Source organism: Schistocerca piceifrons, chromosome 4, assembly GCF_021461385.2.
Source record: "Schistocerca piceifrons isolate TAMUIC-IGC-003096 chromosome 4, iqSchPice1.1, whole genome shotgun sequence".
Taxonomy (NCBI): Eukaryota; Metazoa; Arthropoda; class Insecta; order Orthoptera; family Acrididae; genus Schistocerca; species Schistocerca piceifrons.
Window position 1 is genome coordinate 566,399,962 of NC_060141.1, and position 25,703 is coordinate 566,425,664.

The 25,703-nt window shown below is 42.3% G+C and overlaps 1 protein-coding gene and 1 pseudogene across 1 annotated transcript in view; one reads left to right on the forward strand and one right to left on the reverse strand.

Annotated features, from left to right (window-relative positions):
* The window catches only part of LOC124796003, a 190,006-nt gene that overhangs the window by 72,662 nt on the left and 91,641 nt on the right, over positions 1-25,703 (forward strand). The window lies entirely within an intron of this gene.
* LOC124796832 lies at positions 20,070-20,187 on the reverse strand (annotated as a pseudogene).

The following is a 25,703-nucleotide window of genomic DNA, read 5'->3' on the forward strand; positions in this document are numbered from 1 at the left end:
ATGACAGGTTCCACTCTCGCAAGCATACGTTCAACCAGGAGCTGGATGGTCTCTTGGGGAATGGCAGCCCATTCTTCACGGAGTGCTGCACTGAGGAAAGGTATCGATGTCGGTCGGTGAGGCCTGGCACGAAGTCGGTGTTCCAAAACATCCCAAAGGTGTTCTATAGGATTCAGGTCAGTTGTGCAGGTAGCCGGCCGGTGTGGCCGTGCGGTTAAAGGCGCTTCAGTCTGGAACCGCGTGACCGCTACGGTCGCAGGTTCGAATCCTGCCTCGGGCATGGATGTGTGTGATGTCCTTAGGTTAGTTAGGTTTAATTAGTTCTAAGTTCTAGGCGACTGATGACCTCAGAAGTTAAGTCGCATAGTGCTCAGAGCCATTTGAACCATTTGAAGTTGTGCAGGCCAGTCCTTTACAAGGATGTTATTGTCGTGTAACTACTCCGCCACAGGCCGTGCATTATGAACAGGTGCTCGATAGTGTTGAAAGATGCAATCGCCATCCCCGAACTGCTCTTCAACAGTGGGAAGCAAGAAGGTGCTTAAAACATAAATGTAGGCCTGTGCTGTGATAATACCACGGAAGACAACAAGGGGTGCAAGCCCCCTCCATGAAAAACACGACCACACCATAACGCCACCGCCTCCGAATTTTACTGTTGGCACTACACACGCTGGCAGATGAAGTTCAGCGGGCATTCGCCATACCCACACCCTCCATCCGATCGCCACATTGTCATTCCACACAATGTTTTTCCACTGCTCAATCGTCCAATGTTTACGCTCCTTACACCGAGCAAGGCGTCGTTTGGCATTTACCGGCATGATGTGTGGCTTATGAGCAGCCGCTCGGCCACGAAATCCAAGTTTTCTCACCTCCCGCCTAACTGCCATAGTACCTGCAGTGGATCCTGATGCAGTTTGGAATTTCTGTGTGATGGTCTGGGTAGATATCTGCCTATTGCACATTGCGACCCTCTTCAACTGTCGGCGGTCTCTGTCAGTCAACAGACGAGGTCAGCCTGTACGTTTTTGTGATGTACATATCCCTTCACGTTTCCACTTCACTATCACATCGGCAACAGTGGATCTAGGGATGTTTAGGAGTGTGGAAATCTCGCGTACAGACGTATGACACAAGTGACAACGAATCACCTGACCACTTTTGAAGTACGTAAGTTCCACCGAGCGCCCCGTTCTACTCTTTCACGATGTGTAATGGCGAATGAGGTCGCTGATATGGAGTACCTGGCAGTAGGTGGCAGCACAATGCACCTAACATGAAAAACGTACGATTTTGGTGGTGTAAGGACACTTTTGACCTAGTGTAATATTTTCGCTCGTCACTGTACCCGTTTGATAGTGGGAGATAATGCTAACGACATTTCACTCCCCTTTAACAATCCTGTCCTCTGGCACCAAAGCAGAGCACGCATATCAGCCTGAAAATTCGTAACAGTGTACTATGAATAGCAGCGCAGACAGGTTGCGACGAAGTCGCTCGCTTACTGACTTCTGGTAAGCGCTGGGTACATGTAAGGTTACAGCTGCGCCAGCAGACGCCTGGAAAAAATCCGATATTACCTCTACCATGTGTTGACACCGCTCTCAGCTTACTCTTGATGGCTTTTAGACACAGGCGGAAAAATGGTTACGGAGCTACGGCTTTTAGAACTAAAAATAGCTAAAGGAATTGGTATACGTGCAGGAATGAAGATATATGAGTTGCTATTCTAAATTTGAGCAACATTCAGTTGAAATTCTGTAAATGTACTTGTCTGGCACCTTGGCGGAGACCATTACAGACGGTGGTTAATTACCACTACAAAAGTTTTTGAATAAAGAGTTCAGGCCACCGCGTAAGAGAGACTTCTTACACCTTCATCAGAATAAACTCTCACTCGGTTGCTGCCCGGGATTTAGTTGAAAGTTACACCAAGAAACACGTATGAAGATGCTTGACCTGCCAAGAGTGAAACTACTTAAATATTTACGGTGCCTGACAGAAACAGTGAAGTCCCACAGGAGATATGGTTGGACATAAATATAACTTTTTACACGTAAACAACGTCGGCGGGTATGTAAATGATTAGAGTTGCAAAACTCTGTGAGAACAACTTGCTTGGGTGATGGTCAACAGCATGTACAATTTTTTTAAGTGCATAAAACTGTGCTGTTCCGTAATAACGTTATTTTATTTTCCTGCCGGTTTCGGTTCTGAACCTTCATCAAAGGCAGCTGTACAACAAACAAAAGTGGACAAAGTGACACGGCCAAATGAAATAAGAAAAACAGAAAAAGTGTAAAATTGATCAAAATATTCACGAAAATTATCACAGCCGTATCACATGTCATAGATTCTTTAAAATAAGTTGTCACCGGAATCTATAATTGCCAAGATAATATGAAATCGAAAATTGTAACAAGATGTAAAATGATGGCGCACTGACGTAGTGACAGCAAGTGATGTACAGCAGTACAAGTCAAAGAGCTTCAAGATGAAAGATGACCGAATACGAAGAAGTTGCCATTAAATAATTATGTGATAATCAAATTACGAAACTGAAGTATTAATAGTTCTACACTTAACTGAGATTACACAGAAACACCAATAAAATAAAATATGAGGTAAGATTGATGAATGCAAGTATATAAAATATTTTATAATCCCTTCAAAAAACATAAACATGTGAAATACAGGTTACTGATAAATCCATGAAATTAAAATCAGTCAAGCTATATCAGACGAAAATATACATTAAATTAAAATAATAAGAAAAAATACAATTTTGGGAATGAAGGAAAATATGAAATGAATGTAGAATATGTAGATACTAAACATCTAAAATTATAAGCATATGCCAAAATCTAACTAAAAACTTTTGTAATAAACATTGTGTGCATCTAAACTTTAACACATTGGTTAGAAAAATATTTAATTCCAATGACAACACAACCATAAAATGAAATTTTATCTGTGGTCGCTTTTAGAACACACAATCACATGAAGCATCTCGAATGACAGGACCAAAGCATGGCAAAACTACTATTTGTGCCAAATAGAACCATAGGGAACGGATCGAGTTACAAGCAACCATAATAATCACGATACGTTCGTTGTACTAACGTTAGCAGTGTAAATAAGAAACAAAACGAAACTATTTCAGGCTGCTGATGGCTATTTCAGAATAAAAGCACAATGCAGTTATCGTAATATTAATTGCCACACTGAACTCCCCGACCTATTTAGTCGAGAAATTCCAAATTATTCTGTGGTAACATCTCAGAGATCTCCCGTTGTCCAATGCTTGTTTGTCTTGGGCTCTCCGTTGGTGGATGAAATTAACTAGGGTTGGCCAGAGTACCGTGAATCGAGCCACTTTCCTTGGCGCAGCCAATTTGCTGCTGACAAGCACTTTCGCCTTTGCGAAACTGATTTACTCCCTCTGTGGTTAATGCCGCCACAGTTACTTTACCGGTTCCTCTATGACGCTACGGTGGTTCCAACCGCCCCTTGGTGAGATTCTACTCGTAGAGGCTCCCTCCATTCCCCTGCTTTCTATCCTGTGAATACAGTTTTGTTACTAGCTTAGTCAGCAACCAATAAACACCTGATTCTTTAAAGAATCAAACTCCCATGTACAAAAGATCTGATTACTTCATAAAAAAGTTAGTGTCTCAGATATTGACGTCAAGCATGTAGGCGAGAAAAAGTGTAGAAAAGGTCTGAAATTATGCTTAATGTTTGTTGAAAGTCGCTAAGTGCTCTCATTATCAAATACTGGACTAGTGTATCTGGATGATTTGCGCCCTGCTTTTAAGCAAAAGATAGTTTATGACGCAGATCATTCTTTATGACATCATATCTGCTTAACTCCGCGTCGTACAATGGTACAATTTTGCAGGTACAGTGACTGGTATATGTTGATACTGTCTGAAAAAAGTGTTGCGAATATAGTCGGTAATAAAGAAGCAATAAATTAAAACGTCATGTCTGATGCTGATGTTTTACTGCACGAACATCGAAAATGTACTAAGCGATAAACTTTTTTTTTTTTTTCTTTCATTTTGTGCGTGTGCAGTGGCAAGGCGATGGGAAGGGGCAGCAAGAAAAAGTTTCGTACAGGTTTCAAATTATCCGTGAAGTTTGCTGGAATTTGTTAAATGCTCTCATATTCAAACACTAAAGAAAACCAACACATACTGATAGGTGTTTACAAGCTACCAACAGTCATCCACCATTTCAACGTTCAGGAGTGCTATCTCGGATGCTGGGAATTTACCACAAGAGCTGCAACATCGTAAGGACGTGTTTTATTATGACGGCTATACGGACAGACAGATTCGAAGTGCATTTGAGTTTGGACCATTACCTAAACCAGCTGAAGATATTTTAAGTTCTGGGGCTTTCCTTCCATATGCTGGGAACGTGTGTACCAAGATGGGTAGGGTTTTAAAGAACTATGAAATCAGATGTGTATTCCGTCCGCCAGCTAAGATTAGAGCACTTCTTGGCTCTTTTAAGGATAATTTAGTTTTGAGGAAGCCTAGAGTTTACAAAATACCATGTGAGTGCGGTAAAATATACGTGAACCAAACTGTTCGTAACGCCAAGGACAGTTGAACATCATCGCCATAGGCGATTATTACAACCTGACAAATCTGCGGTGGCTGAGCACTGTCTTACTAAGGGACATAGGATGCTGTACAATGCGACACAAATGGTTACAAACGCTTCGCGTTACTGGGATTGTGTTTTAAAAGAATCCGTCGAAATCAGACTAACATATAATATTATTAACCGTGATAATAGATACCCGCTAAGTAAAACTTGGAATCCTGTTTTATCAGATATGAACAAACAACGGCGTGTGACTCGACCGGCTATGAGTATTATTCACCACCGGAGGCGCTGCAACTCTTCTTGCGCCAGGGGGCAGCAGCAACTTTTGAGCGCTTGCGTATTACCTCGGCGCATGCGCTTTTGTATTTTCGCTGCATATAAACGTTCCGTCCTTCACGGTTTGATATCAGTTATCGGCGAGGGCGGCTTAGCTTTTCTCACATGTTGAGGGCGACCAGGTGGACCGCGGAAATACTGTGTGCAGATGACAGTTTGATCCGGCTGAAGACCCGACAAAAATTTGAAATAGAGGAATAAACTTCGGATACTTGCGCGCCGTCAGTTACGTTGCATGCAGACAGACAACGCTTCTAACTACAGTACTTGTCTTATTGTGTTAAGGTTTTAACATAAAATTGTACCTCTTAATGAGTAGATTACGACAGAAATTAATTTTTTTTAAATTCCATCAATATTTACGCGATATTGTGAGGCGGAAAGCGAAAAGAAACCCCTCGTCGAAAATTTCGTATTTTAAGCTACTGTAATTTTTACTTTTAGCTCTATATTTTGAATAATTTTATGACAGGTTGAATAATGGTGACGCAAAATAAGTGTTCTGAGGTAATGCATTTTGAAGTTTCACTTTATTGCCATCGTTCAATTTGACATAGACTTATTTAGGAGACACATTTTGCACGTATATTACTCTTAAAATGTCCTTTGTCAAATTAAGTGATTCAGACCGATAGCACATTATAATAATAGAATTAAAACCAAATAAATTGAGATAAATCAGCGTAACTGGATATTTTATTTTATTTTTTATATACTTTTTTGCAAGATATTGGTATTTTACTCAATGTTATGGCTTCTGTTAGACCAAATTTTAATTTTGAAGCCATTAATTTTTCCAAAACCTGTAGGAATTACCGCCCCAGGAAAGATGTTATGCGCAAATTCATTTCTATCACTACTATTCTGCCACGTACGTTACCACTGTAGCTAACGAGGAATTCAAAGTGGCCGGCCGGGGTGGCCAGGCGGTTCTAGGCGCTACAGTCTGGAACCTCGCGACCGCTACGGTCGCAGGTTCGAATCCTGCCTCGGGCATGGATGTGTGTGATGTCCTTAGGTTAGTTAGGTTTAAGTTGTTCTAAGTTCTAGGGGACTGATGACCTCAGAAGTTAAATCCCATAGTGCTCAGAGCCATTTGAACCATTTTTGAACTCAAAGTGTATATATTTGGTTATGTGATATACTTTATTAGCATTACTATTCTTCAAGACATTTAGCCAGACACGTGTATTAACAGCAACTTCAGCTCTATCATTTCTTGCAGCTGGCATTTTAGGGCTGCCAAGTGCAAACTGGTAACATCTGTAGGCATTTATAACTCTCATATGAAAAGTGACCATTTGTCTTGTTTTTCATTATTATATTCACAAAACGTTCTCTTTTTTATACAAAGCTACTATGAGCTCCTTAAAATGCCTATAAAATTTAGATAATGCTATTTTATGAAGCATTGCATATGCAGCTGCGAGATTAAGTAAAGGGACGTCTTTATGTTATTTCCCCACAACGACAAAGGCTCCTTCTTCATGAATTCCTTTTAATGATATTTTTGATTCTGTTGGATTCAAACGACTTTTAAATCGATACGACCGTGTACAGAATGAAGTAAATTACAATACACAAAAAAACAAAACAGATATTTTAGACATCACCCAACGTTTTTGCTTGTGCTGAAAATTATATTTCTCCGACAGGAGGTGCCTCCTCGCTTTCTGTTTCACATATTTAAAATCAAATTTTTCGTTGCCCCTGAAAGCCGTTAGATAGGCAGCCTGTTACTGATATCGGGTTCCGAGATAAAGTCATCAAGCGGCATTAGCCCGAGGAGCGATCTTCGATTGGCTTCCTTGCTTCAAAATCTTCAGAATAGGGCGATACGTACTGAAATTTGGAGATTGGCAAAAACAGTTATTACAACAGTTACGACAACGTGTGGGGAGAGAAGATGAGACAAGTTCTGTTCGAATTTCCGAATTTAACGGCCTTTGTTCTAACAAATCTCTCAGCTAAAACGTCATTTCCTCTTCTTACTTAGAAGAATCAGGGCCTAATCTCATCTTTCTGGTTCACATATAAGAAATATATGAATTAGAATTGGGCTACACGATTCAAAAACATATACATTACTCACTATAATGCGTAGGGAAGCCGTGTTTTTTAGGTCACAAATGTTTTTCAATGTAGTACCTTTTAAGTCAATGCACTTCATAATTTGTTCAGAGAATGGGTTCTATTCTAAATACAAGTCTGTACAGTTTGCGAAACTACTGTCTACAGTTTAGAACTGCTGATATTATTTTAAAAAATCGGGTATCCGAATATCGACATTTAAAAAAATTAAAAAACTATCATTATCGGGTCTTAATATATCGAAAAGAAAGTATATCGATATATGGGCGGAAAAAATATCCAAGTACTCGTCTATAAAAATATCGGCTGCACATTGTAATTATATTGCCGGTTTTAGAGCTGTATATTTAAGTACTGATTTATTAGTTGATATTCTGTAAATCAACAAGCTGGCAGCCTGTTTATCCCCGCTAGAGCAAGAATTGAAATGAAAACGATGCACGTTCACGCTTGGCGATAACCACTTTGCCAACCAAGGTAACTGCATATATGTGGCACAATAAAAGGAGTCTGATGGGTTCATCGTTCGGCTTCGTCACATATCGGATTTGTTGGGAACACTTCATGTCAACTTCCCTGTTTTTCATCTCTGCAAATGTCTGCGACCTTGAAGTTGCAGTGTCGAATTGCGTGGTGAAGCTACATGTTGTAGTTTCTGATGGCAGCGCCGATTACGTCAGGATTTTCCCTCACAGCTTACACGTCACCGCCCAACGCAACGACCATTCTTGTAATTTAGATTTTTGTTCATCGTTTTTAGCAACTGTTTTTGATGAATGTTGATGTGAAGAAATAGCACACTAGTTGGATTAAAAATTGTTTTTTAACGTAACTGGTTGCATATTTCTTCAATTGGAGTTCTTCTTTTGTGCCACATATACTTTCTTCACACAGTCAAAGAAAAAGATTGGACGCGTTGAAAGTTCAAAAAGTAGTAAGTGGAAGTAAATTTGGGTCCTGCTACAATTTCAAAAGAACATCTTGAAATACTTACTGAAAATTGTAAAAAACATATAACATAAAAATATCGACACTCGATATTGCCATTTTGACATCGATACATCAATATAGCGCGGGTAATTTTCCCTGATATCTTTGGAAAAAATTTTGTATTTCTATATTTTATCAATAGCCCTTCTACAGTTGTATGATGATTACTCCATACTCTGCAAAGCTCTGTGAAGTTCATAGCAGAGGGTACTCATCACTGTACCAATTATTAAGGCTTAAGTCTGGGAACAGCTGGGATCGGCCTCTGTCGTGAACATTCACGTATGGAGCTCGGGAATAATGATCGTTTAACTGCCTCTGTGCGCCATGTAATTACCCCTGAATCGGTGTTGTGGTTGTTTCACTAGATATACGGTGTCATGGAATACTGGAACACCCTGACACTTACTGCATTTTTTGCACACGTATTTGAATTGTGCAATATTCAGCTACAAGGAGCGCTTCGTAGAGAAGTTGAGAAGGCAGCAGTGGGAAGATGACGTAATGTGGTGTGAGGTACCTATCACAGATGGTTTGTTCGGTAAGGGTATCGTGAGAAAGACCGCCTAAATTGTGGCCCTCCTCCGCGATTGGCTACTGCGTTCCGAAGTAGCGCGCCAGAATGATTAACTTCTTTTATTAATGTTAGAGAAACTAAACAGTAAATTCCTTGCCTTCCAGATATAGCATCTCTCGGTAGCAGGCTATCATTCCATTATTTCAGAAATGTTAATTACCAGAGGAATAATAAACAAATGCTAAACGAAAAGGCAGACGAAGCACTTCGGAGATTTTCGCATAGCGCCGGTCTTGGACGGCCGGCGAAGTGGTTCGGCTGTAAGATCAGAGCTGGTTCGGCAGTCTCGGAGGACAGACATATTGTCAGCCTTGGCCGGTGTCGGCAGACAACTTAATTAGCAGTCTCTGATTTTTGGACATGTAATTGAGAACTACTGTGACAGTAATTACGGAGACACGCAAGTCATTAGTTTTTTTTTATTTGCTCTGGAAGTGTGAAGACGGAAAGTAACTTGTGATTTATAAAGTGGACTATGATTGTGCAGTTTCTAGTCTTCTGCTAATGAAAAGCGAGTGGTATCCCACGTAAACAAACTTATTGAAAATTTAATTATTTATATAATACCAGTTCCTCGCCAAGAGTTTATTACAGCCTCCCTACAACGGATTCACAACCTACGTGCTGTTTTCTGCGCGAGGGCAACAGTAGAAGACTGCAGGTTGGTGAGCGTTATTCCAGTCAGGGCGGTGGAAGCAACTAGGCAACTCGAGTGGCAGACGAAGCACTTCGGAGATTTTCGGATAGCGCCTAACTTTGACGGCCGGCGAAGTGGTTCGGCTGTAAGATTAGAGCTGGTTCGGCAGTTTCAGAGGACAGCCATGCTGTCTGCCTTGGCCGGTGTTGACAGAAAACTTAATAGAAATGAGATCAGTGAGACGTCATGTGTGGTAACACAGAGGAGGTATGATGGAAGGAAATTCTCGACGGAATGGATTTATCATACACATGTCACCTCAGCAATGCAGGATATTTCGTAGAACTTTACACACCATACTAGCAGCCATGTCTCAAGTTAGGCAGTGTCCCTTGCACTCCATGTTTGCACACAATCGCTCGACCCGTCCTGCAATGCTGTGGCCATATCTACCGATTTCGGATCAATTGCTTTCCTCCCTCTGCGCCGGCCGTTGTGGCCGTGCGGTTCTAGGCGCTTCAGTCTGGAACCGCTACGGTCGCAGGTTCGAATCCTACCTCGGGCATGGATGTGTGTGATGTCTTTAGGTTAGTTAAGTTTAAGTAGTTCTAAGTTCTTGGGGACTGATGACCACAGATGTTAAGTCCCATAGTGCTCAGAGCCATTTGAACCATTTTTTTGAACCTCCCTCTGCCGAATTGCACCCGTCTTTTAGAATTTTATTATCATTTCCTCCAGACCCTTGGCAGACATTGGACCGACGTCTTTCCTCATATCCTTGAGTACCCGGAACTTCTGCAGAGTTGCTGGCGCACAGTCACCGTTCTTCTAAAAGAGCTTTGCCAGCAGCGAGCGATCCTGTATTGAGAGTCATGCAAAGCGTCTCAGCCGCGAACTGAGGAACAAAGAAATGGTTCAAATGGCTCTGAGCACTATGGGACTCAACATCTTAGGTCATAAGTCCCCTAGAACTTAGAACTACTTAAACCTAACTAACCGAAGGACATCATACACACCCATGCCCGAGGCAGGCTTCGAACCTGCGACCGAACCAGTCCCGCGGTTTCGGACTGCAGCGCCAGAACCGCTCGGCCACCGCGGCCGGCAACTGAGGAACAGCATTATACCCCGCGTCTTTTATTTTGCGTATTCTGTCGCAAACAGCGCCATCTAATGTTAAAATTTTCTTTTTTTTCCGATAATATTCCGTACAAATTTGATGTCATTTTGAGCAGTGATTCCTTTTTTTACAAGTTTTACATGCGCAAAGCTAAAAGCCAGAAAACAATTATTTCAATAAAAATAAATGTTTAATATAACATACTTTTTTTAATCGAACTAAAAGGTACAAAATAATTTCTGCTGGTCCCATACAGATTTCTAACCCTTTACAGATAGCCCTGAAGATCTGTGATTGAGAATTTGTAATAGCTGTGACAATACATGTAAGATTTATGATGCAAAACGTGGGGCGTATTCAACACACAATGCATCAGTTATGGACTGCACGTGCCCCAGGTTTTTCATTATAAATCTTACAAGTATTGTCACAGGTATTAAAAATTCACAAGTACAAATTTTCTGGACTATGTGCATGGGGTTGTGCATCTGTAATGGGCTAGGAGAAATTAGTTTATACTTTTAACTCGCTTTAAAAACCTGCTACAAGTCTATTTTTATTTAAATAATTATTTCAATAGATTAATAAATTGAAGCGTATTACGAGGAAAATAAATACATCACACTTTGAAAATAAGTTTCACATGTACAGTACCTTTCTATGGAACTGGACTGTAAGCTAATACTGATAAAGCCAATACTTCTTCAGCTCACATCATACTAATGCGATATACAGGGTGAGTCACTAATTATTGCAACCTAGAATAACTCTGAAAGTATGATAGAAGCTGAAAAGTTTATGAGACAAATGTTGCGTGGGACAATGGGGGGAGGGGGGGAGGGGCATGATATGACGTTCGTTGTTTGTTGCTAGGTGCGATCTCGCCAGATATATGGTCAACTTTTTTTTTTTTTTTTTAATCGGATGTTATAGTTTCGTACTTATTTTCTGATAGCGGCTATCCAGACGAATCCAATAATGTGTAAGGTCAACGAATGTCAAAAAGGTTGCATGAACGTCCATTTACAGAAGGTGTTCGAAGTGATGACCATTGGTATCAATGCAATGCTTCAATCTTCTTATCATGGCCACGCGGGATTAGCCGAGCGGTCTCAGGCGCTGCAGTCATGGACTGTGCGGCTGATCCCGGCTGAGGTTCGAGTCCTCCCTCGGGCATGGGTGGGTGTGTTTGTCCTTAGGATAATTTAAGTTAAGTAGTGTGTAAGCTTAGAGACTGATGACCTTAGCAGTTAAATCCCATAAGATTTCACACCCATTTGAACATTCTTATCATGGATTGAGTGATATTCCTTATCACTTCGGCACTTATCGAAGCACATATTCTGAAAATTCTCTCTCGTATATCGTGCAAATAGTAAATATTCGCCGAATACGGCGTATTCATCTAACGTGCCATTGACATAAAAATGTAAATGACGTGTGGCTAGGGCGTGCCGTCGGGTAGACCGTTCGCGTGGTGCAAGTCTTTCGAGTTGACGCCACTTCGGCGACTTGCGTGTCGATGGGGATGAAGTGATGACAACACAACACCCAGTCCCTGAGCGGAGAAAATCTCCGACCCAGCCGGGAATCGAACCCGGGCCGTTAGGCACGACATTCCGTCGTACTGACCACTCAGCTACCAGGGGTGGACGCCACCGACATGTAAACACCATTCGACGGTTTCGCAATACGACACTAATAGGAACGGTAAGACTAGTATTGTCGAATTAAGCGAATGTGAATGATGTATTCCTTCAAAGAACAAGTCGATATGCTTCTCGTTTATGGAGAATACCAACGAAATTCAGTGCGAGCTAGAGACTTATACGCTGAAAGATAGCTCAACGTACTCACCCTACACGTCTTACATTTAAATATGTGTATGATAAATTGAGAACAACTGGATCTTTAACGCATCGTAAACAAATCTGGCAAAGGAAAATTACTAACGAGGAAACGGAAATTGGGACTCTTGTCACGGTGGTTCGAGATCCTTGTTTTAGTTCGCGTCAAATCGCAAGGGAATCTGGCACGAGCCAGAGTAGTGTTCGTTTTCCGAATCGCCGTAAATATCATCCTTATCATATCAGTCTCTACCAAGAATTAACTGCTACGGATTGTATGCGTCGCACTGAATTCTGTCGATGGGCTCAACTTCAGATTCAGAGGGATGACACATTTATTAATTTGATTTTATTTACTGCCGAGACTGCATTCACGAACCATGGAAATGTTAGTTTGCATGACATGCATTACTGGGCAACTGAAAATCCATGTTGGCTACGGCAAGTTGCACACCAAAAACCGTGGTCGGTGAATGTATAGTGTGGGATTCTGGAGGACAGAATTATAGGCCCCTATTTGATCGAAGGAAATCTGAATGGTATGAAGTACACCACATTCCTGCAAGAAACATTCGGTCTGTTATCGGAAGAAATACCTTAAGGAACAAGGAACAGAATGTGGTATCAACACGATGGGTGTCCGGCACATTTTTCGCTTATGGCTAGAAATGAGTTGCAGAGACAATTCCCCAATCGTTGGATTGGGCGTGGAGGAGATGTGTCGTTGCCGGCTCGTTCCCCAGACTTGACGCCTCTGGATTTTTTCTAGCGGGGATTCGTAAAAGACATTGTTTATAAATACGTTCCAACTACACCTGAAGATATGTGAGAGAGAATTGTCAGAGCATGAACTTCGATAAATGCCGATGTGATAAGGAATACCACTCAATCCATCATAATAAGATTGCAGCACTGCATTGATACCAGTGGTCATAACTTCCAACACCTTCTGTAGATGGGTGTTCACGCCACCTTTGTGACCTTAGTTGACCTTCAGAGACCTTACTGTTACACATTACTGGATTCGTCTCGATAGCTACTATCAGAAAATAAGTACCAAACTATAGCATCCCATTTAAAAAAAACAAAGTTGGCCTTCACATCTCTGACGTGATCCCACCTAGAAACAAAAAACCAACGTCATATTATGGCCCCCGTTGTCCCATGCAGCTTTTGTCGTACAAAATTTTCAGCTCCCATCATACTTTCGGAGTTTTTCTTGGTGTCAATGGTTAGTGACTCACCCTGTATAATTTACAAACTGGTACAGAAAAATATCGAAGAAGTAATTTTTCCTGTATCTGGGAACCATTTTTTCTACAGGGGAAATTTTTGAGGACACCAAGACGCAGGGACAATAGAACGGAGAAAGTAAGGAAAGAAGAAATCTTCTATACTGTATCTAGGAAGAGTCAGACATTACACCCAAAATTAAAGTCAGGCTACTTCGTTTAAATGAAACCATTTTCATTTGCACCTCTATGTGTTATGGACTTTCATTTCTCATAATGAATATGTTTCTGGCCAAATCCATTATCAACAGTCGTCGTGATAGAATAAAGATGTGAGGATATACGTTATCTTAGAGATGTACGATGTAATATCGTAAATTAGTGCGTTGAAGAGTATCGTAGTAAGGAAAGAGCCTACTGTACATCTGTCAAAGTACAGAGACAAGAAAAACGACGCACCACGAAAGAATTATCCGAACAGGACGGACATCGATAGATGTGATGTACATGTATAGACAGACAAATGATTACAATTTCAGAGAAAAAGGATAATTTATACGAGATAAAGACATTCACAAACTGAGCAAGTTCAAATGGTTCAAATGGCTCTGAGCACTATGGGACTCAACTACTGTGGTCATAAGTCCCCTAGAACTTAGAACTACTTAAACCTACTTAACCTAAGGACATCACACACATCCATGCCCGAGGCAGGATTCGAACCTGCGACCATAGCGGTCGTGCGATTCTAGACTGTAGCGCCTTTAACCACTCGGCCACTCCGGCCGGCAAACTGAGCAAGTAAATAGCACATTAGTACACCTCTGGCCCTTATGCAAGCAGTTATTCGGCTTGGCTTTGATTGACAAAGTTGTTGGATATCCTCGTATTGGATATTGTTACGTTAAATGGTCAAAATCCCGAGATGGTAGAAGGGCTCTGCCCATAATGTTCCAAACGTTTTCAATTGGGGAGAGAGACCCGGCGACCCTGCTGGCTAAGACAGAGTTTTGCAACCAGGAACAGGAACTATTGCCGGGTGCGGCGGGTATTATCCTGCTGAAGTTTAAACTCAGGATAGCTTGCCATGAACGGCAATAAAAAGGGGATTACGGAAGTGTCCGATTCCTCCAGTCTGCTTTGATCCATGACGTCATCAATATGGCGAAAATGGCTATTCCAAGCGTCTCATATGTGGCGCATAGGATGTCACTCCATACACACAGCAACAAATACGAAAATACGTATAAATAAGACAATAACACCTCCCTCCAAAAATACAAACTAACGGGGCTACAGCGGGAAATTGGCCGTTTTAGGGAGAGGACAAGCTAAATATAACAGTAAAAAAAAGACACACCACGATCCCAAAACACACTGAATGACGAACAGGGAAAAAAAATTACAAAGTCTACCGGAATCGAACACTTTCCTTGACCTATTTAGGTCAACTGCAGCTGACGATACCAAAACACCAACAACTACAGCAAAAAATACGAAAATTGGAATCAGACATATCCCTTGACCACAGCTGACGATACCAAAAAACCAATACCTACATATAAAACTCCAAATATGGGAATCGGTCATTTTCCTTGACCTGTATAGGCCAACCATACCAACTGATACGAAAAAACCAACACCTACAACTACGAAAAACAAAACCAAAACCACAACACTTTAAAAATTCAAAAGTCAACAAACATCCCTAAGTAAATTAAAACACATTCAATACACAAGAAATACACAAAACATTACAACTCGAGAAAAACAGATCCAAAAAACAATTACTTACCAACAACAAATTTCGGCGTTGCAAAGTAGGTCGGCCATCCCAAACATGTACACACACACACACACACACACACACACACACACACACAGAGGGCGCCATCAAACACAACAAGACGACATCTACAAACACAACCAACTCATAAACTCCGCGCCATAATGACGTCACACACCGCCGGCCGCGGTGACCGTGCGCTTCTAGGCGCTGCAGATCGGAACCGCGGGACTGCTACGGTCGCAGGTTCGAATCCTGCCTCGGGCATGGATGTGTGTGATGTTCTTAGGTTAGTTAGGTTTAAGTAGTTCTAAGTTCTAGGGGACTGATTGACCTACGATGTTAAGTCCCATAGTACTCAGAGCCATTTGAACCACAACACCCTTACGTCATGAGTCAAAGCAGACTGGTTGAATCGGACGCTTCCGTTGACCCACAAAAAAAGGGCGTATTATATTGTCGACGCACCGCCGTGCTCTAAGGGTGCCACGAATGACAACCTAAGGGGTCCTGCTGTGAAAAGAAATGGCATCCCAGACCAACACTCATCGTTGTCAGACCGTATGGCAGGCGACAGTCAGGTCGGTAACCTACAGCTGTCTGAGCTGTCACCAAACACGTAGGCGCTGCAGTCATGGACTGTGCGGCTGCTCCCGGCGGAAGATCGAGACCTCCCTCGGGCATGGGTGTCTGTGATTGTCCTTAGGGCAATTTAGGTTAAGTAGTGTGTAAGCTTAGGGACTGATGACCTCAGCAGTTAAGTCCCATAAGATTTCACACACATCTGAACCAAACACGTTTTCGGCCTGGAATCTCATTCACAGGAGCATAATTGTTTTCAGTGATGAACCCCGCTTCGAACTGAGCCCGAATAGTCAGCGAATTCGTGTCTGGGGACGCCCAGACAGCTTTGGGATGCCAACCTTAGTCGCCAGCCATACGGTCCTACAACCAGGAATGATGCTCCGGAGTAGCATTTCATTTCATAGCAGGACCACTTTGGTTGTCATCAGCGGTACGCTTACAGCACAGTGGCATGTCGACGATATTCTACGCCCTGTTTCGTTGCCGTTCATGGCAAACCATCCTGGGCTTAGATTTCAGCAAGGTAATGCCCGCCCGCAAGCGGCGAGAGTTTCTAGCCCTTATCTCCATGGTTGTCAAACCCCACTTTGGCCAGCAATGTCGCCGGATCTCTCGCCAATTGAGAGCATCTGGAGCATTATGGGCAGGTCCCTCTGACCAGCTCGGGGTTTTGACGATGTAACGCACCAATAGGACAGAATTTGGCAAGACATCTCTCAGCAGGGCTGTCAACAAGTATGTCCATCAATGCCAAGCCGAATAACTGCTTGCATTGGAAGCAAAGGTGGAGCAACGCATTATTGACTTGCTCAATTTGTGAAGTTCGTTTTCATGAATAAGACATCCAATTTCTTCTGAAGTTTTAATCAAATTGCTTGTCTGTACATGTAAATCACATCTACCGATTAGCATGCCATCTGGATAATTCTTTCGAGGACACCTCGTTGTCTTTTGTCTTCGAGTCTCTATGGAACAAGACCAGCAGTCAAGAAAATTTTATGCTACATCATGAACAAAATTAAGAAATGCATCATGATGTGATAACAAGTCACAGATTCATATGCTAATGATTACAGAATATAGATGTTGTTGTTGTGGTCTTCAGTCCTGAGACTGGTTTGATGCAGCTCTCCATGCTACTCTATCCCGTGCAAGCTTCTTCATCTCCCAGTACCTACTATAACCTACATCCTTCTGAACCTGTTTAGTGTATTCATCTCTTGGTCTCCCTCTACGATTTTTACCCTCCACGCTGCCCTCCAATACTAAATTGGTGACCCCTTGATGCCTCAGAATATTCCCTACCAACCGATCCCTTCTTCCAGTCAAGTTGTGCACAAATTTCTCTTCTCCCAAATTCTTTTCAATACCTCCTCATTAGTTATGTGATCTACCCATCTAATCTTCAACATTCTTCTGAGCACCACATTTCGAAAGCTTCTATACTCTTCTTGTCTAAACTATTTATCATCCACGTTTCACTTCCATACATGGCTACACTCCATACAAATACTATCAGAAGCGACTTCCTGACACTTAAATCTATACTCGATGTTAACAATTTTCTCTTCTTTAGAAACGCTTTCCTTGCCGTTGCCAGTCTACATTTTATATCCTCTCTACTTCGACCATAATCAGTTATTTCGCTCCCCAAATAGCAAGACTCCTTTACTACTTTAGGCTTATCATTTCCTAATCTAAATCCCGCAGTATCACCCAATTTAATTCGACTACATTCCATTATTCTCGTTTTGCTTTTGTTGATGTTCATCTTATATTCCGTTCAACTGCTCTTCCAAGTCCTTAACTGTCTCTGACAGAATTACAGTGTCATCGGCGAACCTCAAAGTTTTTATTTCTTCTCCATGGATTTTTATTCCTACCCTAAATTTTTCTTTTGTTTCCTTTACTGCTTGATCAATATACAGATCGAATAACATCGGGGATAGGCTACAACCCTGTCTCACTCCCTTCCCAACCACTGCTTCCCTTTCATGCCCCTCGACTCTTGTAACTGCCATCTGTTTTCTGTACAAATTGTAAATAGCCTTTCGCTCCCTGTATTTCACCCCCGGCCACCTTCAAAATTTGAAAGAGAGTATTCCAGTCAACATTGTCAAAAGCTTTCTCTTAGCCTACAAATGCCAGAAACGTAGGTTTGCCTTTCCTTAATCTATTTACTAACATAAGTTCTAGGGCCAGTATTGCCTCAAGTGTTCCAGCATTTCTACGGAATCCAAACTGATCTTATCCGAGGTCGGCTTCTATCAGTTTTTCCATTCGTCTGTAAAGAATTCGCGTTAGTATTTTGCAACGGTGACTTATTAAACTGATATTTCGGTTACTTTCACATCTGTCAACACCTGATTTCTTTGGGATTGGAATTATTACATTCTTCTTGAAATCTGAGGGTATTTCGCCTGTCTCATACATCTTGCTCACTAGATGGTAGAGTTTTGTTAGGCCTGGCTCTCCCAAGGCAGTCAGTAGTTCCAATGGAATGTTGTCTACTCCCGGGGCCTTGTTTCGACTTTCAGTGCTCTGTCAAACTCTTCACGCAGTATCGTATCTCCCATTTCATCTTCATCTACATCCTCTTCCATTTCCATAATATTGTCCTCAAGTACATCGCCCTTGTATAGACCTTCTATTACTCCTTCCTTTGCTTAGAACTGGGTTTCCATCTGAGCTCTTGATATTCATACAAGTGAATCTCTTTTCTCCAAAGGTCTCTTTAATTTTCCTGTAGACAGTATCTATCTTACCCCTAGTGATATGTGCGTCTACATCCTTACATTTGTACTCTAGCCATCCCTGCTTAGCCATTTTGCACTTCTTGTCGATCTCATTTTTGAGACGTTTGTATTCCTTTTTGCCTGCTTCATTTACTGCATTTTTATATTTTCTCTTTTCATCAATTAAATTCATAGCACTTAGATATATACTGTTAAAACAGCTCTTCGTAAAAATTGAACTTGGCCTGAAACATGTTTAGAATGAGAAATAAAAGTTTGGGCGAAAGCTGAAGATGATACCATGTAAACTATGTCTACAGATCCTACAAAATCAAGAGGTTTTGTTGGTTACGCTCTACGAACACTCGAAGAAAAGAAAATCCTGTAAGTATGTGCACTATGAATATGAAGACCTCTCGAAGATCTAGACTGCATTTATCTGAGAACGCGGTATGGACGGGTCGTATTCGTGCTTGGACAACTCAGTCGGTAGAGCATTTTCTCACGAAGCTAAGATTCTAGATTCGAGCCCAGGAAGTCTCAAATCAGAATTCCCTCCGCGGAAGGTGAAAATTCATTTTTAGATGGTAAGCCCTGTTGTACTACCCTTCATGGCCAAGGAACGAAATGACATATTCCATCAATATAATGAAAGACCCTACAACCTATTTAATACAACTCCTCATGGAATCTACGGAGTCTTGAGTGTTTTGCGTGGCCCCTTATTTGTCAGCCATACAGCATGTTTCGGATACGATGAAAAGACGTATATTTTTGTGCTGGTCTCCAGATGGAAATGTTCACAAGCAGACACAGTATGAGTTTCAGGCATGGCAAGAGGTTCCTCAAGACGACATTAGGTGGCTGTTGCGAATGGAGTGAACGCTTTTTAATACTGGATGTGTTGAATATCTCCACAGAGTCTGATAAACGTGGGACTGGTGCTTCAAAATGTAACACTTTCCATTTCCGTCAGTGTGTTTTCTGTAAGACGGTTGTAAGGATCTGCTGCTGGTTATATCACAGACACGTTGCAAAAGAAGTATGCTGAAAGCGCTCACGTCTCGCCGACTTCACATGCGACACCCGACACCGTGAGACCCGCTCCCACCCATGCGCCGTCTCCCGTGCTGCCTTCCCACGGAATGCACCGGCTGCCGGCACAGTTGCACGTTGACACTCTCTCTACGTGCAGTGCTGGCACTAATCAGATTATGAAGACACTGATTGACATAAGACTATTGGGTGACAAATGGACTTTCGTGTGCACAGTTAGTACACAGAGCCAGTAATATTAAATTAAAACTAAACTAAACTCCTCCCGAACAGACCATGAAGGCCCAAAGGTACCGACCGGCCGCCGTGTCATCCTCAGCCCGTAGGCGCCACTGGCTGCGGATATGGAGGGGCATGTGGTCAGCTCACCGCTCTCCCGCCCGTATGTCAGTTTCCGAGACCGGAGCCGGTACTTCTCAATTAAGTAGCTCCTCCGTGCTGAGTGCACCCCGCGTGCCAACAGCGCTCGGCAGACCGGATGCTCACCCATCCAAGTGCTAGCCCAGTCCGACAGCGCTTAACTTCGGTGATCTGACGGGAACCGGTGTTACCACTGCGACAAGGCCGTTGGCAGCCAGTAATATACCAGCGTATAAATATGCGAAGCAGGGGGAACTAAACCCGACGGACAAATAACTACTGAAAATTGCTATAGAGACACACTTATTGACAAAAGGAAAAAATAATGAAGGCACTACTACCCAGAAAATAAAGGAGTAACCTTCTGCTTGCATACCATTCTCAAGCGAACTCCCCTACAGAGTAGCAAATATTTTCAGATCGCCCAGCATTACCGTGGCTCTCACAACACATAAAAAATTGCAACACACACTGTGATACAGCGTAAACAGAAAGACAGATAAACACACACAATCAGGCAGTTACAAGATAGTGTAGATGCAAAACCCTCTACGTAGGTCAAACTGAGAAACACTTCCGAAGAACAACGCATGAATTCCTATACAAAAACAACCGTACTAAATCAGCAATAGTCACCTACATTAAGGACACTGGCCACCCATTCCAGGCTATCGTCAATGATCTTCATAAATTAGGCTACATAAAATTGACAAGGGGCGCCTAATGGGCTTGTTTGTATAACTAGACATTTTCATTCATGGCGCGGTACATTGTAACAGGTTGCTAAATGATAAACTGGACAGTGACAATATAATTTTTTTCAGAGAAGTTTCAATGGTGAAATGCTTACTTTATTAACATAGAGTGTTGGTGGAGAAAAATATGTTGTCTGCAAATTACTGAATAACAAAGACACACCAAATAGTCATAATATTTAATAAGCGCCGTGATGTGAAAACACTTATACGGGGTGTTCAAAAAGTCTCTCCGCAGTGCCGTATGATTGTTAGCCGCGCGTGCCGTATGCCGCAGTGAATATACCGAAACGAAACTCGGTGAAATTAAAGTTATTAATTTATTGAATATTCATTTTTACTTACAAATTTTCACATTAAATGTTGAAAGTGTCCCCCCTATTGTTGAATACACAATTCAATTCGTTTAATCATGTTTCCAAGCACAAGCTGTAACATGTCTTCTGTAACAGAATCAGTGAAAGTCGGTATTGCAGTTTTCAATTCATCGGTGGATCTTGGACGGTTTTTATAGACAGTTGCTTTCGCTGCACCCCAGAAGAAAAGGTCAGGTGGTGTTGGGTCAGGCGATCGTGCAGGCCAAAGCCCCTGTGAAATTATGCGATCACCAAAAACATCAGCAAGCAGTGACATTGAAACGCAAGCTGTATGCGTGGTTGCACCAACTTGTTGAAAATAGCCGTTCAGTATTTCACGTAACGCAAGTTCTCCTATGAATGGGTACAGAATATCACTGCAGTATCGTTGTGCGTTTATCGTTTCGTTGAAAAATATGGGACCCACAATCCGACGTCTAGAAATTGCAATCGAAACTCCTATTTTCACATAATGAAGTGGTTCCTCATGAATACGCAATGGATTTGCAGGACATCCACATACGAGAATTTTGCGAGTTCATGTTCCCGGATAAACGAAACCACGCCTTATCAGTGAAAAACGTTTCATTAAGAATATCCCTTCCATTTTGTTGAACGAAATTTTTGAACCGTTGACAATAATGCAGTCTCTTGCCATGATCAGTTCTTGCACTACTATCACTTTGTATGGGAAAAGTTCTAATTTTTTCCTTACAGCTGTGTGGGCCGTTCCGACACTAACATCGATTTCCTGGGCGAGTTTTCTTACTGACTTGTTAGGGCTCATGGACATTTTTTCGGAAATATCGAGTAGTTCATCCTCAGACAAAACGCTAGGACGACCACTTGGTGCATGTGTCACTAAACCCGTACTTCGAAATTTGTTAATCAGATCTTGCACAGTATCGGGATGGGGAGTGTTGTCTCCGGGAAAACTGAATTAAATGTTTGAAGAACTTAAACTGTGTATTTACCGCCAGCTTTGAACACTTGTTTGACTAAAAACACACGTTCTTCAATGGTTAACATTTTAACAGTGACAAAATCCGAACAAAGGAACTAAAACGCTCACGTCAACACATAAAGACACGCACCTACGATACTGCTGACGCTGGCTGAGATAAACAGAACAGTGGAATTTTGGGAGAGTCCACTTGAAGGGAAATAACCCAGGCAGGCAATCATACGGCACGCGCGGCTAACAATCATACGGCACTGCGGAGAGACTTTTTGAACACCCCGTATATAAAAAAGATGCTACTTTCATTGTATATATTATCGTAGCAAATTGTCTCTATTATCTTAGCAATTGAACTAAGTTTACCTTGACAGTGAAGAGTCTTTGGGCTGCATACATCTGAATGTGAAAGTGCGAAGTGATAGAATCTGCGGTACTAACCAACGGCTTTGACCAACGACGTAATGGTAATGGCTGCTGTGGCGTCACTTCTTGGTGTCCATTTCGATTTCCAAATTCTGTCTCGTATATGCTGTCATATTTTCGTCCGTTACGAGAGAAATCTTTGCTGTGTATGAGAAACAAAGTATTGTCTTTTCTGTTTCGGAGAGAATACACTGGCGTGCAAAACTTAATGACGAAAGTAACTTTCACATGATGCGCCACTGCCAAGTAGTATAGCTCGAGAAAATTTGGACCGTACACAGAAAAAAAACCTGCTACAGTACAGTACAGAAGATAACTGAGAGAAATATGGAATGGAACGAACAGAAATGACACTTCATTCAAAGACTTACACTGAAGTCACCGCGAATTATGATGGTACCCTGCAAATTACAGAAGACGGCACGTGATTCTTAACAGGGAGTGTGATCACCATGGGCAGCAGTGCACACTGTGCATCGCATTCCTTGCTGGCCACAGTGTTGATAAGGAGTTCTTGTGGTAGGGCTTTCCACTCCTCCACCAGCGCAGTTAACAACTCCTCGATGGTCACTGGAGCATTTGGACGTGCCGCTACGTGTTACCCCATCTCATCCCACGCGTTCTGATGGAATTTAATTCGGGGGAACGGGCAGGGTAGTCCACTCTCCGAGTAACCTCTCGTTCTCCACCTGCTGTGTTCGATGAGCATTGTCATCCAGAAAAATGAAGTCAGGGCCTAATGCACCCCTGAAAAGACGTACATGGGGGAGAAGTACAACATCACTGTAACGTTGACTGGCGACTGTACAGTGTTAATGATTTGGAGGTCAGTACGCCCATGCAACATTATGCATTCTCAAACCAATAACATCTGGACCTCCAAAACGACCATGTTCGACAATGTTTCTGGTTGCATAACGTGTTCCCGTATGGGGTACGTCCAGAACCACTACTCAGACTGAATCTGCTCTCATCCGAGAACAACACGCGACCACACTCCTCGCTGATCCGTTCCCCTTGCTCCTGGCACCATACCGAACGGTGTCGCCGATGTGCGGGTGTCAACAGAATCCAAGGTACCAGTCGTCGGGCAAACAGATCACACACTTGCTGTCGCCGTGCCACTGTGCAGCGTGAGGTCGCGTGTCTTGGACTCTTGTTAAATGAGGTTTCATTCGCACCCGCTGTTTTACGTGGATCCCTTCTTGCCTGTTGCACAATGTAGCGCTCATCTGATCCTGTAATTGATCGTGGCTGACCAGCTGCTCTCCTTCGGGCAGTGCCTGTGGTCTGGAAGGCTCCCCATGCACTCGAATCAATGCTCTGAGCAATTCCGCACTCCTGGGCAGCACTTGTCACACTTCTTCCTATTTTCCGATGACTCTCCCCCATGGAAAGTCATCCAGATGTTGTCTCCGGTCCATGTTGTATTGAAGAACCCTTCCACAGTGCCTAACTGCTCGCAGAATAAGTCTTCTGCCGTTCCTTCAACTGTTTCGTGTTGCAGAGCCAGCCCCATTTGGCGCTGGTCACGCTAACCTCAAACCACGTGGCGTACTTTCTTTGCACGACTGAAAGCCTCTGGGAACATACTCCCGCACTTTCATTCATTTACACCAAGTAATTAATACGTTACGTCATTTTATCTATCTAGTTGAAATGTGTTTTAGATGTCAGCGTCGATTTATTTACCACAAATATTTTTTCTTGATTCGTGCTGTCTGTTGTGATTTCCGCGTTTTAGACAGGTACGTGCCGAGAAAAACTGTGAGGGACGGGAAAAACCCACCGTGGTTCAACAACAAAGTTAGGAAACTACGGCGAAAGCAAAGAGAGCTTCACTGCAAATTTAAACGCAGCCAAAGCCTCTCACACAAACAGAAGCTAAACGATGTCAAAGTTAGCGCAAGAAGGGCTACGCGTGAAGCGTTCAGTGAATTCGAAAGTAAAATTCTATGTACCGACTTTACAGAAAATCCTAGGAAGTTCTGGTGTTACGTTAAATCAGTAAATAGATCGAAACAGCATATCCAGATACTCTGAGATGATAATGGCATTGAAACAGAGGATGACACGCGTAAAGCTGAAATACTAAACACCTTTTTCCAAAGCTGTTTCATAGAGGAAGACCGCACCACAGTTCCTTCTCTAAATCCTCGCAAGAACGAAAAAATGGCTGACATCGAAATAAGTGTCCAAGGAATAGAAAAGCAACTGAAATCACTCAACAGAGGAAAGTCCACTGGACCTGACGGTATACCAATTCTATTCTACACAGAGTACGCGAAAGAACTTGCCCCCCTTCTAACAGCCGTGTACCGCAAGTCTCTAGAGGAACGGAAGGTTCCAATTGATTGAGGGAGGTAATGACAGTGGCACGTAAAATGCCCTCCGCCACACACCGTTGGGTGGCTTGCGGAGTATAAATGTAGTTGTAGATGTAGATGTACTGTTTCTTCACAAAATGTTATAAACTGTTTTCGATATTTATATGGAATGTGTTTCAAAATGAATATACCGGTTTTAAGGCTTGGTAGCATTTATTACATTCAACTGATAATTATAATTAACACATCAAATCATAGAGAACCTGAAACAGATTTTTTTGTATAACCTTGCGCAAAGGGAAGATCAAGGAACGATGAAGAGTGACTGGAGAACGTCTTGAACGAGCAAGAATGTTTCACACGTAGCCCCAAGAAATCAGTTCGTCCTTACCGTTCGCAGTTGTTAAAAGCTCTAAAGCCTAAAGACTACGATTTATGTGCCAACTTCGAAAATGAAATTTTGCTGCATGACGATGAAGATTTTGTCGATCGTGTCCTCTTCAGTGATGGAATCGACATGTCACCTAAATGGAAATATGTACACAAATAATGTGTGTATCTGGGAGCAAATCCCCACGAGATGGTACAATCGCAACGAGACTCCTCTCAACTTTTTCGGTGAAGCAACTGTAACTGATGTTTCTCATCTTGATGCTCTAAAACTATGGCCGGCCGAAGTGGCCGTGCGGTTAAAGGCGCTGCAGTCTGGAACCGCAAGACCGCTACCGTCGCAGGTTCGAATCCTGCCTCGGGCATGGATGTTTGTGATGTCCTTAGGTTAGTTAGGTTTAACTAGTTCTAAGTTCTAGGGGACTAATGACCTCAGCAGTTGAGTCCCATAGTGCTCAGAGCCATTTGAACCATTTCTAAAACTATGACTCTTTCCCCTCAGCTGGAAGAAGCTGA